The 13607-nt window shown below is 37.3% G+C and overlaps 1 long non-coding RNA gene across 3 annotated transcripts in view; it reads right to left on the bottom strand.

Annotated features, from left to right (window-relative positions):
* Positions 1-13607, bottom strand: part of LOC145968792 (uncharacterized) — a 47746-nt gene that overhangs the window by 17344 nt on the left and 16795 nt on the right. For all 3 annotated transcript variants that reach the window (XR_014437857.1, XR_014437856.1, XR_014437858.1), the window contains one exon: positions 13524-13607. This is a non-coding gene — a long non-coding RNA (uncharacterized LOC145968792). The remainder of the gene's footprint in view (positions 1-13523) is intronic.

Here is a 13607-nt window from a genome sequence, read left to right as displayed (position 1 = left end):
ACTCGGCCACTAAACGAACATGGATAAATATCCCGCATTTTTCCATCCGCCGTTTATTAACGCGCTTCGTGAAAGTAAAACAGCGGAACGCACGATTGTGACACCAATAAATGTCAGTGTCCGTCAGCGCGCTAAAGATTTATATCAGTAGGACTGTAATAGAAAATTACACGTCGACAAGATTAAATGAATCTTGCGTGCATAAAAATATAATGAATTACAGAATTGTGAAATGTATTAAAGATATAATAGTATCAAGGCTGAAGGATTCATCATTAAAATTAATCATAACTGAAGAAAGATTTAATATCTTTCATAATCAAAAAGAACTGCAAGTTTTAAATTTTAGACTGCAAAGTTATAAAATTTTAAAAATCTTAAAATCTAAACAAATCAAAGAAGCAAAAGTTAATAAATTTTTTCTAACGATAGAAAAATAATTTAAAAATTTAAAAATTTTAGAGATAAAGATATTTAAATTAATTTTCATAAATCAAAACAATTAAGTTAAACCTAATCTACTTTAAAACGATTAATTTTCATAAAAATTAAAACACATGAAAATATCAAAAATTTATAAGATAATCTTTAAAAAATTAAAAGCTTGTATTTTTTTCTGTGGTTAATCTACAAAGTAATTTTTTTATTTGAATTATTCAATTCTGCCACAATTGGATTAACAGATTATATCAGAGTTTTTGATTGATTCTTCGCCGCATTAAAATTCTATACCGCTCGATAACCTGTTGACAGGCGTATCTCGTAGATCAATAACTTATTGATTCCTTAATCCGTGCGAAGACGAGTCAGCTCATCTCCTATACGCGAGTTCGACTTCTCTCTCTCTCTTTTATTATTTTTTTTCCTCCTCGAGTAGTTTAACGAAGCATTTATACGCGGGAGAGCGGTAGGTCATCGACGAGGAGCTATTCATCACTAATTTCATCTCGCCTTCCGGCCGGCTTCTTTCGTCGTGGGCGCGATTTGTTCCAAAGTGGCGTTTTAGGCCCCTCGTGGCGAGCGGGCTCTGAGAAGTTTGGCTCTTTAACGCGCTATAACTCAATCCGATGATGAGCTATGGGACACGCCCCGACCCCGCGCCTTTTCCCATAACTTCGTGACTTTTCTCGAGAGGAGGGAATCGAAGAACGGCGGCGGCCAAACGATAAATTAAACCACCTGCGCGAGCTTCTTCTCCCGGTATCGATCCTTTGGATTATTCATTATTAGTGTTATTTAAATTTTAAATCATTTATATATATTGCAAAATTATAATTGCATTGAAACGAAAAAATAGATGTAAATTTTAAATTAAAAAAAAAGAAAAGAAAGAGAAACTTATATTTGCAACTCATTTTTTACTGACTTATTTCAAAATATTGCACAAATATAATTAATACATATAAATATTTAAATAAGATCTTATCATCAAAATGAAGGGATCGAATTTAAGAAATTCAGATATATTTTCCTATCAATTAAAATTATACCGAGTCAACTCTATTAACTGTTACGCGATCTGGGACCTGTCGTTTTTCTCCTGTAATCTCGTTCCCTAAATACACACGGGCGCGTATAAAGTATCGCTTCCACGTAGTAACCTCTTGCGTTCCTTAACCTTCGCCCTTCCTTGCCCATCCGAAGGCGAAGGTTTCGCGAGGGGTCAAGGGAGAGAGTTTACGTCGGCGCTGGTCGTGATATATACTCGTCGGATGGGCATCGGCTCGAGAGGGAGAGGGGGGGAAGGGAGAAGGTAAAAAGGGCGCAGTCCAGTTCCCCCCTCGTACGGGCGTAGGTTTGTTTTAACAAGGCATTTAAAGCGTACTCGGTAAACATTCGACGAGAAATATTGGTTGTTTATGGCACGGTGATTTATCACCTCGCGCTTGGACGAGCTTGGCGAATGGGATGGGAGTGAAAATAAGTTCAGGTATGGTTCTCTCATTTGGCGGTAGGAAGAGAGAAGCGAGAGAAGGTGGTGGAGTGGGCGAGGGACCCCGAGGGCGGATGTGTTCACGTTTTAGCGCCGCTTAGAAGGATGATGTGCGTTTGGATGCGCGCATTTGTTTCGCGATGCACGCGAATAAATTTCACCGAGGATCCTAGTAATTGTCCATTCCATCTATTCCTTCCATCTTTTCTTATAGACATGTACAAAAAAAATATTTAAATATTTGTGTCTGACGAAATAATAAAATTTCAGTGGAGAAGAAAAATGAAATTTTTTTGTTTGAAATATTAAAGCTCCCAGTCTGAAAATTCGTCAATTAATTATGACATCAAAAATTGACGAGTATAAATTAATTTAAATAAAGCTTCTAAAGTTGAAATATTTAATAGTAAAGCACAGAATAAAACTGCTCTCGCGGGATTCATAAAATTCTTTCGCAACTAATATATATGTTATATCATTGCAACGCAAACTCAACAAAGCATACATCGATAAAAGACTCGCCAATTAAATTTCCGCTCCCTCCAAAAATAAAAGAAATTGTTCCTCTCTGTGATTCCTTTCATTCCCAAGATCTCCCTCCGTCTCACGCCCATATTCCTCTCGTTAACTCTTGAAACCTTATTAAGAGGTTCGCATTGTAATGCCGAAGTAAAATATTACAAAACGATTCCGATTCTAGGAAAGGACACGAGGAAGCATTTGAGAGACGTCCGAAAAATTCGACGAGCTATTAAGTGGAATCCTTCATCGCTACCGTGGAAGATGATAATCTCAGGTGGCTACCGTCCCATCCCGATGACGGTCGCGGGATAGATCCGACTTCGTGGTCAGCCAAAGTTCGCTCTAGGAGGTCCTGCGAGCTCTTGACACTATTGAACCGCGCATGGACAATGGTGGGTCCCGCAGAAGAATGCACGGCGTCGCGGGATCGTTAGGGGCAAGGATGTTTTCGAAATGAGGCAAACTCTTTTACCGCGACCATTCTTAATCTTCATTAGTTCATTTGAGATTTGCATACCGAGGCTCGGCCGTTTATCTGATCGAAGGAAGACGCTGAGGGCGAGGACGAGCCTTGTCGCCGAGTTATTCTATAAAGGCTCCTGAGAGATATTTAGATTCTAAAATTTTTAAAAGACAAGAGACCGAAAAAATAATCTAAAATAATATAAATCAAATTTTCAAAATTTTAAATATTTTATTTCAGATTTTAAAAGATACAAAAAGTTATGAATATCAAAATTTTAAAAACTCAAACCTTTACAAAAATTTATTTAAAATAAAAGGGTCTCTTTCTCGAAATTTTACGGTTTGCAAAAATTTATATCTTCAAAGAAAAAAAAGTAAAGCATAGAAAGGTTTTATTGACAAATTAATTAGATAAATTTATGTTGGATTATTTTAGAGCACCATCTAACGAGATTTCGGAATTCTGTGTTGCGGTGAATAAATTCAAATATGTCGAAGAATGAAGAATGTTACGCAAACGATTATAAAATGATTTTTTTTCCCGATCCGTCGCGGGTCGACGTACCCTCGGTGAAAGTTCTGCATACAGTCCCCGGTTATTAGGCCCACCCAATCGGTACTTAATCGTGACCTAACCACCAGCGCGCAGCGTGGAACGAAGGGAGGAGGAGGAGGGAGGGGGGCAAGAAGGTCAAGCTTAGCCCTGAGACGCGGCCACGGCAAAGCTCACCTTATCGCACTCCTTCGAGCCCGGGTGGCCTACTCGGCCACTTAATTGCAGGCCCATATCACGATCCAATATGGCCGCCCACTGCGAGTATTAGACCCCGTAGCGGACGTCAATGTCCGCTTTATGTAAGAAATACGGTATCATGCATCGCGCCCAGCATACAGACAGCCAAGGACATCATCACCATGCATCAATAGTGGTTGCATTTACGCCGTGCAACAATAAAGTGCTTGATATTTCGTCAATATTTTGGAGAAATTACATTTGTCTATAAGATTTTGCGACTGAAAATTATAAGAATGACAAAGATTAAATTTTAAGAGACACATTTATACAAAAGAAAGAGAGGAAAAGAGAGAGAGAATAAAATTCTAAAGACCTAATTAATTTTCTGCTCATGAAAATAATACTTGAGAATTTATATTCCATTCGAAGCAAAGAGATCAAGGGGAGGGAATTTTCTGTCTTTAGTCGAGAGCGAGAAGTGACTCTTTGAGCATAAAAATTTCCAAATATTTCGCGCGAGAATTCGCCGGCAACTGGTTCGCAGGATAACTATCTCGGGCAAATGTAGGCGAGATATCGCGAAAATAATTAATCACGGCGCCGATAAGGACCGTCGATGGCTGACAGGTGCGGATTGGTTTCACGAGGCGTGTCATATCCCTCGATGTTCGGGGCGAGAGGAAATGGTTACGCCGGACTGGACCGGGATGCCATCCGGAATATGTGAGACTAATGGTTCGGCAGCCAAAGTGAAAAAGGACGAAAGGAGGACCGAGAATCGGCGTTACCTATCTGGAAAACTGACGGGTCGCACGTACACGTGATCGACACTAGGATCGGTGGCAAGATTCTTCTCTTTCTCTCTCTCTCTCTTTTTCTCTCTCTTTCTAGCACGAAGTGGATTGAGACACCGCGCGGTCAACTCTGATCCTTGATAGGCCGATGATAAAATGAACATTGGTGCACCATGAGTTGACCGCGAGATAAACATCATTTTTCAACATGTTACACGATGAAGAGACCGCATGATAAATGAACGCGTCAGGACCGTCGCGATTTTCCACGGCGTGAATTTGAATGAATGAACCGGCTGATTGTATTGATGAAATAGATGCAAGACAAGATAACGCAATCGATATGTACCAGAAGCAAGGATATAGAAGTTGGCGTAGCTAAACGATTCGAAGATATGAAGATGAGTACGAATTTAGAATGTTAAATAATTGTAAATTCTAATTTTAAGAATCTAAAATTAAGTTTCAAAAGACTAAAGAAACTTTATTTTCTGTTGAAAATTTAAGTAACTATCGTTTACAAGAGAAAATTGAATACTATTATTATATATTTTATTATATTAAAATAAAATTGTAAAGTTTAAATTGTACGTATTGATTCATGTAAAATAATATTTAAAAATGTGTGTTGTATTATTCGAAAATTTCTATAAAATAAAAGCGTGAGAGAAGCGATCAAATTATTCAAAAATATTGTACCTTCTCAAAATCATTTGAGCGAATTATTGTAGTTATTAATATTTTTGTTAATTCCCTAAGTATCGTTAAAAATTTTTTAAACAATGAAATTAATTATCAGTGTCACATATTTCACTTTACTTCTTCTCTTAAGTTTCCTTTCAATATATTTGCCGAGCAAGTGAATTTTTACCAATACTTTCAAAACAAATATAAAATATTCTTTTTATTATTTTTAAAGTACTTTAAATCGATATAATAATCTAAATAATATCTAATAAAAAAATATCAGAGGACTTATCTGACCGTCTCTTCTCTAATTTTCGCTCCGTTTCTCTTTTCCTCAAACAAAGTAGAGGATTGACAACACAAATGGCAATTGACAGCACAATGAGAATTGGATATCATTTCAAATAATTCACAGACAATCGGCACAACCACTACCACCATCCTGAAGACGTTTACCCTCGCACGCGTCGCCGAGAACGTCCGAAGCGAGAAGAAGAGAGACAGCGCGAAAAGGCCGGGCGAAGGAAGGCAGAGAGGATCGCAGGTGCAATTTCGCGCGAATGCAGCACGCATGTCGGATAGCCGTGAGGGGCGATCAAGGAGAACGCACCCTGGAGGACTGGACGACGAGAACAAACTAGCCTCCGAGCATCGATAGTGGCCGTGTTTCCGTTCGCTTCCTCTCCGCGGAACCCGAGGAGAGAAGTCGCCCGGTTATGGCTACGCCTGCTACGCCAGAAGAGGCGGTTAACGAGTCTAATTAGCGACGAAAACGAAAACGAGTTTGACCCTTTTTTCTCTCTTACTCCATTCCTCCTCTTCGTCCGTCGCTGTCTCTCTCTCCTTCTCTCCTTCTCTTTCCCTCGCTCGCTCGATCCCCTCCGTGCGTACGTCCTTGTCCGTCGATTCTGTCTGATCTCTTTCTTCGTCTCCACGTTCGTCTCTATATTTCCTTCCTTCTCCAATTAAATATCTTAGAATTTAAAAATGAAAAAGTCTAAGGGAACGCGAAAATAGAAGATCAATGATCGAGGAAGTTGATTGAGATCTCTATTGAATCAAATCGCGCAAGCATTCAACATCTTTAATATTTCCAGATTTAAAAAGCTAAAATTTTAATGACGTCTACCTTCAAGAATCGAGGAGGTTAAAGATTGGAATATGCAAAGGCTTAACAATTTAAAATGATAGAGGATTCAGAATTTCGAAAAGAAATTCCAAGAAATATGAAAAAATTCCGCGTATTCGAAGGCGGAGAAAATGAAGAATACATGAATCTCTTCAGGTATCGTCTCCTGCATCTTTTTCTCATCGCACGTCGAGTCGTCTCCCCTCGTCTCAGCAGAAGGACGGATCTCTGAGCGACTCGAATCCTACGGCATCTTTTTCGCTCGCGACAGAAGTGGGGAGGAAATGAGGTCAGTGGGACGCAACGAGGTAGGTCGGCTAACGAGGCTTTAATTTGCGTGCTCGCCAGAGTCTCCCGAAACGCGTAGCTGAGAAGAAAGTTAAACAGAAGGAGAGAGAGAAGAGGGAAGGATAGAAAGCAGAAGGAAAGAGAGACAGGATGAACAGGAGTTCGAAGCGAAAGGGGGAGAGCAGGGCGCTATCATCGTCGACACACGAGAGCGAGAGTAAGGACGCGCGGAAGGAGACGAGAATGGCCATTAATTAAGACGAGGATAACGACCCCGGGATTCGTTAGTATATCCGTGGGCGGTTTCCTAAGACATTCCGTTCGCTGGGTACACTTCAGGGACTGAACCGCTTTCCGTATATCTCGCTCCTTCCTCCTCCTTACTCTTTCATCGTGCCGAGGGAGATTTTTAATTCGACGACAGACTTACCATGCTTCCATCCACCTCGAAATAGAGTCATATATCTAACGGTAGTCTTTGCGTTTTATTACACCATAAATTCGAAACCATCAATGAAAGAAAGCGAAAGAGATTTCCATTCCCTATTAATGAATAAATTTGTATCATGTTAAAAAACTCTAGTTTTTCAATATAATTTTTAATAATATTTTTAAATATGACTTTTAATAATATTTTTAAATATAATTTTTAATATTTTTAATAATATTTTTAAATATAATTTTTAATATTTTTAAATGTAATTTTTAATAATATTTTTAAATATAATTTTTAATAATATTTTTAAATATAATTTTTAATAATATTTTTAAATATAATTTTTAATAAAAATTACTTTTTAAAATTCTAACAATAAATTTAAGAGTTTAAATTCTTATGCATCTCGATTATCGCGTCAATTTGGGAACAAATCGCGAGATTATCTAATAAGATTGAATTAAATTTCTCGATTCGACTTCGTATCTCTTTTGCTGTTCTTTTTTTTTACATTAGATGCAATCGGTCACGCGGTTCACGCGGGCTGGACCTGCTAATTTTTTATGATCCTAATCGAGGTCTAACCCCGTGGTATTTTTTAGGCTACCGTATGGCTTGATTGAGCCCCGATGAAAAGCATTCGATTTATACGGAGGATATCTTGATCGGCGACCGGGAAAAGAATGTACCTTCATTAAGGCGGCCCGGACGTACACGGTTTCGCTCTCGGGTTCGGACCAATAATCACATTTTTTCGTAGAAACTTAGGAGACCCGAGGATCGTCTGAAAAAATTTGTTTAATCGCACCGCTACCGCAGAAAGAATATACGAGCGTGGTCACGAAGTTTGCCATGAAAGTTAATTCGTTTCCATCATATAATGAAATCTAAAGTGTATTTCCTGAACATGAGACATAACGGAATAAATAAATGTAATGAAAGAAAATTGTTACATAATTTTATGTAAATAATAATTTAATCATTTCTTGTCTTTACATTGCAATTGCATTACAATCGCGCTACTGTTTCAATCAAACGATATTTCATCACGGCCTTGAATAATCGCGTCTTTATAGATAAAGCAGGTCATCGGGTTCACGAAATGACAGACAGCCCGACGGGCGAGTGCACGGATAAGATAAGAAGCGAGATTGAAAAAATTGTATTTTAGAAAAATCGATTGTGCAATTCTTGATGTACTTTAGATTATAATTAATACGTCACGAGAATAAATTTTATTGCATTTTACATCTGGCTGCTGTCAATATTGCATTGGAAGTATCAGATAGGCTAACATGTACACCATCATAATAACGATTCTGCAATTACGATCGCATCAAAAGTTTCGCTATAAAAGTTACGCAACAACACTAATAACAAATAATAATAGGATAATATGAGAGTTGCATTTACATGTGTATGTGAAGAGAAAAACATATAATCGCAAGCGTATATTCGAATCGCATCAGGGAAGGGGTCACGTGATAGATCATCGCGATCGCGATGATCGCACTGAGAAAAAAATCTGGTTGCATTAATTAGAAATCTGGTAGATTCAACCAATATGTCTGTTAAAAAATGGACGAATCAGAATTCCTTTAGGAATTACCAGATGAGTATGATTAATTTCTTCCAGATGAGTATAATTAATTTTTTAAATTTACCAAATTTTCTTGGTAATAATACTAAACTTACAATAAAAATGGCATCACTGTATCTATGTTTAATTAATATAACAAGAAGTTTTATAGATCCAACTAGAAAATACTCCTTGTAGTAAAATCTATTAAACATTCTAGTAAGAAATCGAATCTTATCGTGATAACTAGAAATTCTGCTTGGTTTGACCAAAATGCCTTCTATCAGATACGTCTTGTTGATACAATCAAACGATTTTTCTCAGTGCGAGCTCAAGATAGAGGGGGACAGGAGGCGAGAGAAAGAGATGCAAATATTCGCAAGCTTGCGACGAATATACCACGAACATTGTCGGCTCGCAGGCTGTCGTCGGCCGAGGAGAATTCGCTCCGTTAGTTTCGAGAGTGCCCGTTGTGTCTGGCTAACAAGTCGACCCTCGTGGCCCCTCGAGGGTGGTCGGCCCCCGGGAGGTCCCCCGATCACGCGCCCGGTATCGGCTACTCGGACACGCCCGCGGTCCGTCATCCCATCATCTACGTTCGAGCGGCGCTCGTGCACGACACCGAGCCGAGCTGTGCCAAGCAAGGAGAGGCAAGCGAGGGTAACATCGCATCGCCGAAAGAGCCGAGAGAGACCCGGCCGCGGGTACCCACCGCGGGAGATAGGATAATGTTCCGCTATTTATACGATGCGCGGTCCACTTCCAGGGCTGCCTCCTTCCAGCCACCCATGAAGAGTGGTGGACGGCGAGGAGAGGCCGCGTTCGATGCGGTGCTTCGATTGACATGCCATTATAATCGACTCGATTAAATCGGCGGTTACAGGTAACGCGGTTGAAATCAATGTTAACAATAGAGATTATTGTGGTCGGAGATATGATGAAAGTAATTCGCAGAGAATTAATGCGATCCCGATGGCAGAATGTTGTTTTTGTTTATTATTATAGCATGGATTTCGCTAGATTTGATTTGCGTTGAAATCGACTGGGAGAATCGAAAGGAGTAAGTTCGATTGACAGACGTCTTCTTGCATCCCCACGATACTCGAGAGAAAAAAGCTGACTCGCGCCTGATGAAAAAAAAGCCACGACGTTTCCCACGTGATCCGTCGAATCGAGGGAGGGTCCACCCTTTCAAAACTGCGAGTGCTTATTGTTTCACAGAATAATAATAGCCCGCTGTTCGCAATAAAAACCTACGTGACAAGTGTGCGAAAACGTGGCAAACGCAAAGAGTCACGAGGAAAAAAGATAAAGGGATAAACAAAGAAGAAAGAGAAGGAGGTGCAAGAGAAACAAAATAAGAATAAGATAGAAAAATAAATTAATTTACGCAGAAAATTTTAATTAATTAATTTTATCGCAGAAAAAAAAATTACTCAAGATAGGAAGCAGCGACTCGAATACTTTACTACCATTTATATTGAATATAGGCAAGTAGAGAGAGAAAATAAGAAAAGGTGAGGAGAAGAATGAAAGAGAGAAGGAGAGAGGAAAGTGAAGAGATGGGGAAAATATGAAAGGGAGAAAAAGATGGAGAGGAGACGGATCATGCAGAGGGTGGAGGCGTACAAAGACTGCGCAAAACACACAAACAAGCGTATTACAATAATGGCCGTGCGTGTTGTACAAATACGATATCGGCTTGAAGGGTCCGTCGCGCGGGCACGTGACCCTCTCAAAGGGCTCGTTGCGTAACGAACACCCCCGACGGAGAGGCCCCCCATCGGGGACGCTCGTGTTCCGCGACCAGTTAGCGGGGTTAACTTACAACCCCGCGGCTAACACGCTTGTCTCGACCCCCGCGAGAGTTAGCTTTTTTTTTTTCAATTTTTTTTCCTCTCTCCGACGTGCGTTATTGCGACGATTGCTCGACGATAATTCCGTCCGCATTTTCCACATTTTCGGGGGACAAAAATTTTATAGCACACGTTGCGCCATTGTAGCCCGAGCCTTCATTAGAGAAGCGAGTTGGTAAATTTAAGTTGATAATGACGTTGCGACACGATAATGAAGTTGTACAGAGTGGAATTTAAAATAATTGACCCTATTTGAAATTATTTCACTATTATTATCTTTCCTCCTAGAATGCCAGAAAGATAAAAGAATACTATTGATTTTTTCATTCTAAACAAGAAAATTTCTTGACTCGTTATTTTGATTTAAAAAATTAAATTCTTAGCAAGGTTTTGACGAATAATTCCCTAATAAATATCCCTATCGCAAGATACTTGACTCCTCATGAATTAAATTCCTTTTTTTTAATAAAGAAATTATTTAATGTACATTTGACACTTGCATAATTTATATTAAAGCCTTCTTAAATCTCAGAAATTCTTTGCACTTTAAATATTTGTATTACGCAACTTGCTATTTCACTATTATTATCTTTCCTCCTAGAATGTCAGAAAGATAAAAGAGTACTATTGATTTTTTCATTCTAAACAAGAAAATTTCTTGAATCGTTATTTTTATTTAAGAAATTAAATTCTTAGCCAGGTTTTGACGAATAATTCCCTAACAAATATCCCTATCGCAAGATACTTGACTCCTCGTAAATTAAATTCTTTTTTTTAATAAAGAAATTATTTAATATACATTTGACACTTGCATAATTTATATTAAAGCCTTTTTAAATCTCAGAAATTCTTTGCACTTTAAATATTTGTATTACGCAACTTGCTGATAATTTTTCTCGCCTCCCTATTATATTCGAAATCTCGATTGAGAGTCCCGATCGCTGTCTACGATTTAATAACGAAACAACTTGAGGATCCCAAATACCGCCTCCGCGACAATTAATATCCCGGCAAAACTCGCATGGGAAACTTTCATGCGCCGTACGTGGGCGAGCATATCCGCTCTCATTAACGATCCTCGCCCTTTATCATCCCGAGGGTCTTTTTCTTCCTTTTTTTTATGCAAGATTTCCATAATAAAGAGAGACTCGCCACGATATCGACGACGGACGTCGTCGATATGTTTCGCACAGTTTGTGATCCGTGTAAGGGAGCAAAGGCGATTCGAATGAACCAGCAGGGCGTGTAATGGAGGGTGTATATTTCGGAAATTATTACGGCATGTCCTACGTTTCGGCACGTGCCCTCGCAAGTTATAAATCGCCTCTATATGTGTTTCTCATAAGTTTAGTCGCAAATTGTAAGAGAACATAGTTAGAAAGATGGTATGTACAGCTATGTTAGTGGTTATATAATAAATTTACAATTATTTTCCAAACTTAAATTTATGGGAAAATGAGAAAAATTATTTGTTATAGAAAATTTTAAATTAAAAAAAATATAAAATATTACTGTGAAATTAACAGCTATAAATTTGATTCAGAAATTAATAATATATTAATTTGGTAATACAATATAATAGTTAAGTTTGAAGAAGCTCGTTCTAATTTCTGTGAAAAGATGTTCACGTTAAATTATGCTATTTAAAGTTTAATTATGCATCAATATTTTAAATTACGACTGCGCTTCGATTGCTGTCAGAATGGGGATAAGCACTTTGTCAGGCGAGGCCTGTATTTACACGCACTGACACAAAATTGACGTGTGAAGCACACACTTGTGCCTGACAGGATAGTCTTCGATAAGTATGACACAAAGTCGAGGTAGGAACTGTTATTTAACTGAATATGCGCAGTTTCCATTTATGGAAAAATCGTTATAGGATAGCACATGTGTCATTTAGTTTGATTCCTATTCAAAGAGATACTTCAACGAATTTCTAACATATATTTCTCACAATCAATAAAAAATATGTTGTTTGTTACTTCAGGCTGTCTTATTCCTTGAAGAAGAAGCAATGTGGAAATGATAGATAAATTTTATACATTTCTAGTTTATTTGTCACGTGGTAGTTGAAAATTAGAACAAAATAAAACGTGAAAGATAATCGGAAACGTTTTACCACAAAGCAATAAATATAAGTGCGACAATCGCATATGGTTTATGCAGCATCTGTAAAAGCTGCAATCTGGTCGCATACATGCAACTAAACAATCTACTTCAAGGCATAAGTTCCGAAGAATAAAAAGTGAAATTGCGTAATATTCTACAGTAAGATCGATAATTTTAAATAACAAAATTTCTATATATTTTTAACTTTATATTTTCAGATAATGAAAATTTCAAAGCAATATTTTAAAAAATATTCGTATATCAAAAAACTTTATAAAAATTAAATTATAATAATATATATAAATATAATTAAATATAAATAATATTTATATATATATATAAATATAATAAATATAATTATATAATAAAGTAATTATATAAAATATATATAAATATTAAATTAATATTTATAACTAAGATTTATAGCATTTCATTTTTCCAATAAATTTACTCCGATTTTTTCATGCTATAAATTGTTGCCGCTATATGAGATAAGCAGCAAACAGCGGAACTTTTAGTCGAGATGGAAGGCATCAACGGTAGGTAAAGATATAAAGAAATTTTGTTCTATCGATCGAGTATACATTCAAGATATCATCAGTTAATATTCTTGCGTAAATACTAACTGATGATATGCAGCCAAATATCTGCTAATAAGTTATCTTGTTTCTAAATACCTCGAATATGAGAGAGATGTAATATGTAAATTTATAAATCAAAACAGATACAAGGAAACAAAGAGACATTTTATTACAATAGAAACACTATTGTAATTTTTATATCACACATGTTCAAATTTTTAAAAAAATTTAAAAATTAATTTTGTATTAAAATTTAGAAAAAAAATTTAACGCAAAAGAATATATTTCGCGCGCGGTCTGAAAATAGATAATATTTTAAACCAAATGTAAAATATTCTTGCAAAAGGAATCTCTCTCGTAGAGGTCGAAATTTTTAAAATCGAAATTTTTAAATCTTAGAAATACCTGAAAAAATGTAGTATTTTGTTCGCCGCCTTCTATTGTCTTTGCCTCGTATAAATTCCCAGCCGTCGTGCCTTCGAATGCATT

This window comes from Camponotus vicinus, unplaced genomic scaffold (genome assembly GCF_025532165.1).
Source record: "Camponotus vicinus isolate PSW18456_S1 unplaced genomic scaffold, iyCamVici1.0 SCAF_3, whole genome shotgun sequence".
Classification (NCBI taxonomy): domain Eukaryota; kingdom Metazoa; phylum Arthropoda; class Insecta; order Hymenoptera; family Formicidae; genus Camponotus; species Camponotus vicinus.
This window is presented reverse-complemented; position numbering and strand designations above follow the sequence as displayed.